Consider the following 4,190-nt stretch of genomic DNA (forward strand, 5'->3'; position numbering starts at 1 on the left):
GAGGAAAGGAAATTCTTACGTTTAGTAATTAACGTTATAAAGAAAAATGGAAATTGTTAAATTTGGTATTACGGGAGAACGAGGGTTTATTGATATGGGAATTGGTAAAGGAAGCACAGTCGCGGAAGCTTAACGTTTTGTGTTATAAGAAAAAAGGAAATATGTCATTACCAAAAAAGAGGAAATATGTCGCAAAAGAAAAATGAAATTACTTAATCAAAACGCACAGCTTAGATTAGTGGGCTTTTTGTTGGTTGTTAAGCCATGGGCTTTCCTTTTCTAATATGCTAAAATAATTATAAGTGTTTTTATAAAAAAAGTTAAAACATTTTTTAGAGTAATTAGGATCTATAAAGTTACAATTTACAAAACATAACTTTTTACATTAATTAACAAAGCTTGATTTCTCTAATAAAAATAAATACTGATTATTTAGTTTAATGCCCCCTTTAATGCTAAGTGCTAACAATATTTTCTTTACACTAATCGTCACACCTCCACTTAAGACACTTTCGTTGAAGCTACTGAGGATGTCTTTGTTTGACAATGAAATTCCTGCAACAATAAGAAAGTGAGATCCTTGTACATTAATCAAACAGATTCATTAGGCTATGAGTCTATTCTAAAGTGATGATAATGTCTGACAGAGGGTATACCTGAAATTCTGGCAGATGTGGTGCAGGAAAAAGCTGGAGCTAGGGTGAAGCTTGCTGATTTTGAAACAATATGGCTCCAGGATTTACTGTTAAAAGAACAAGAAGATAAAATATGTTGAATTTAGAGATACAGTCTTACGCAATCCTTAATTTTAGAAAACATAGGATTTGAGACCACTTACAGAGCAAGAGGAGGCATTTTCCATTGTTAGGTCATAATCTAGCTTTTGCCTCTTTGATCGCTTTGGTTTTCCTGAATCAGATTGGTAGTGTTCTTTTTAACACTTGTATCCCTGCAGTCAAAGAACCAACACATTAAAGAACGTAATCAAGATATTAAAATCAATGATGAGGATCTTGGATTTGGAGAAAGTTGTTAAAATATCGACATGTAGCAAAGGATTTGTGTAAGATACAAGTGAGGAATGGGCAGAGAACGTCTTTTTGGTACGATAATTGGTCGAGGCTGGGTTATCTAGTTGACATTACGGGAGAACGAGGGTTTATTGATATGGGAATTGGTAAAGGAAGCACAGTCGCGGAAGCTTGGACTCGGCGCAGACGGAGACATCGGGTTGGCCATCTTTTGTCAATCGAAGAAGAACTAAACCTCTCTTTCCAAAACAGAGGCGCCATGGCTGTTGCTGTGGTTTGGCGAGGAAAAAATGGTGACTTCAAGCCCCGGTTTTCAACAAAGGAGACTTGGAATCATATTAGAACAACAGGGAGTTTAGTCAGTTGGTCTAAGGGGGTGTGGTTTGCTCACGACACTCCAAAGTATAGCTTCTGTGTGTGGCTAGCAGCTCAAGATAGACTTCCCACGGCTGCTCAAATGGCTACATGGAATGGCAATTCAGCGGGTACTTGTATGCTCTGTTTCTCTCACTTGGAAAGCAGGGATCATTTGTTCTTCGAATGCTCTTATGCTGCAGAGGTGTGGGAGGCGACTGCAAAGGTACTTTTCCATACTCATTATTCGACTAATTGGTCAATGCTCTTAGCTTTCATCTCTTTGCCTCACAAGGATCATATTGATGCTTTTCTTTTACGATATGTGTTTCAAACTGTTGTCTACACAATATGGAGAGAACGAAATGGACGTCTCCATGGAGATGCTTCTCATACGACTGCAACAATTATAAGCTGGGTTGATAGACAAGTTAAAAATCAGCTCCAAACAATTCGAAGATCGGGTGATCGAAGATATGACGAGGGGTTCCAAAGATGGCTTCAAGCACGTTCATAATCAGTTGATTAAGATTTGCTCTAGGGAATTGTAATCTTTTTTAAGTATATTTTAAAAATAACGTTGCACTTGTTGTAAAAACGTAAATTTTTATTTTGAATATAATTTAACATTTTATTTCAAAAAAAAAAAAATCAATGATGAGGAGTGAGGACGCAAGCGTTTCATTCATGCAGCCGAGATCATGCTGAATTTTTAACAATTTAGCTTACATGTCTTGATTTTGCATCATCTAGTTTTGCCTTTTGATAGCTTTATTTCTCTAAACGAGTTTGGTAGAGTTAGCTATGTTTTCAACACTCTTTTCTCTGAAGTAATAAACGCACACACAAAAAAAAACACTATTACAAGAGAATCATGAAACCAGATTTAAGTATGAGAATGGTTATTAATAATCATATGAGCTACCTTTTCAATTTTCTGTTGACTGCCATTGGCAAGAGACAATTGAGACTGTTTTTTTTATGCCTGAGTGCAAACGGATCCTCATCAAATTAACCATTTTTCTAGTACTTTGCAGCTTCTTAGAGTCCATTGACCAATCTCCTTGAGAAAACAGCTGTTAATTCCTTGTCAATGTTACTTAGGTCGGTTGGAAAACAACACCATTCTGGAAGTTAATCAAAAAAAGGAAAGATAAGAGAAGAGTTAAAATGAATCAGAGAGTACATCAATTGTGTATAATTTGTGGAAGAGAATTGTACATCAGCGACAAGTACCTTTTTGTTCACAAGTTTTGATCTAAAATCTGGTCCCTTGTCGAGTTCCACTTTAGTAGATTCTTGTTGTTCAGAAGGAAAAAAAAGGATTCTTGATTGAGGGAAAAATAAATTTGAAACAGGACAAAGTAAAGAAGGGCATATAGGAATTTTGGGATGACGTACAGAGCCATGAAGACGACGTCCTCTGAACATCCGTCACTTGCAAAGACACGAAAACAATACTTTCACCAGATAATATTCATCAACAATGCTTGGATTCTGAAACTAGAAAAGAGAAGAATGGGTGATAAAATATAACACACAAAAGAAAAAGAAAAAGAGATTATTAAAAGTTAAGGGACAAAACTTGAAACAGAAAGAAATAAAATCAAGATCAGGATCTCAATAAGTGTTTACTTACAAATGGTTTCCCCATAGTTGTTGTTGTTGTTGTTGACTTGGGCCGGTCATCCTTAAAATGATGCATGCGAAGAAAGAGTAAACCATATATATATCTCCATCATCTAGAGAGGCAACAAAGAAAACAATGAAAAAAACTCTGCTTTGTTACCGTAAGGGAAGTTTGTTTTTGTTTGGTTCTGAATCTTCTTCATTCTTCAAAATCTAGCATATCTCCGATCTGCACAAAAATATTAAATTAGAAGAAGCTTCGTTAAAACAATAGCCTAAGTGAAAACAAAATCTCACTCACATTCCTATCTTAAATTGAAACAACAAAAAATTAGAGGAAGCGGACAAGACAACAGATCTATACTTTTTAACCGATCAGTTTGATGTTGTTATTGAAAGGATACACCGGTGACCGTTTTTGTTCTGAATTGACTTCTTTTGAAAAAATCAGAGTCATCGTCCTTGTTGGAATACGAACACCTAATTCTTTTGACCCCTAAATGAAAAAAAAATTAGAAAAGTTAAAAGGAGTCAAGAGAGTACCTCAGTAGTTTATCAATTCGCTCTTTTGATCCATTCCTCAAAACCAATTAAACATATTATCAATCTTAAAACGTTGAAACTCAATAAAAATCACAATTAAAGGACGAAATTCCTTATTCTTAGAGATTCCTACAGTCTACGCAATAACAAAGTTTGGAAAAACATAGGATTTTGAGATCACTTACAGTGCAAGAAGAGGCTTTTTCCATCGTTGCCTTTTTGATTGCTTTGATTTTCCTGAATCAGATTGGTAGTGTTGTTTTTAACACTTGTTTCACTGCAGTCTCAACACATTAAAATCAATGATAAGGTTTAAAGAGTTTCAGTCATGTAGTGAGATCATGATGAACTTTTAACAATTTAACTTACTTGTCTTGATTTTGCATCATCTAGCTTTGCCTTTTGATAGCTTCATTTTCCTGAATGATTTTGGCAGAGCTAACTATGTTTTCAAGAATCTTTTCCCTGCAATAAAGAGAGAAAAAAACACTATTACAAGAAGTAATGTGAAGCCAGATTCAGGTATCAAAATGGTTACTGGTTATTAATTAAGAAGGTGATATACCTTTTCTAAAATTTCTGATACCTGCCATTGGCTTGAGACAGTTGTGACTGGTTTGACTGGTTTTTTGG

At 35.1% G+C, this 4,190-nt stretch overlaps 1 long non-coding RNA gene across 3 annotated transcripts in view; it reads right to left on the minus strand.

The window, feature by feature from the left end:
* LOC111830496 overlaps nt 1–4,190 on the minus strand; it is a 9,681-nt gene that overhangs the window by 4,857 nt on the left and 634 nt on the right. Inside the window, exons 1-5 of one of the 3 annotated variants that reach the window (XR_002833874.1) lie at nt 4,123–4,190; nt 3,927–4,022; nt 3,743–3,834; nt 3,379–3,510; nt 3,175–3,243 (exon numbers count right to left, since the gene is read on the minus strand). The exons of the other annotated variants lie outside the window; for them this stretch is intronic. This is a non-coding gene — a long non-coding RNA (uncharacterized LOC111830496). The remainder of the gene's footprint in view (nt 1–3,174; nt 3,244–3,378; nt 3,511–3,742; nt 3,835–3,926; nt 4,023–4,122) is intronic. 3 annotated transcript variants of the gene reach the window in all.

Source organism: Capsella rubella, unplaced genomic scaffold (assembly GCF_000375325.1).
Source record: "Capsella rubella cultivar Monte Gargano unplaced genomic scaffold, Caprub1_0 scaffold_5, whole genome shotgun sequence".
Taxonomy (NCBI): Eukaryota; Viridiplantae; Streptophyta; class Magnoliopsida; order Brassicales; family Brassicaceae; genus Capsella; species Capsella rubella.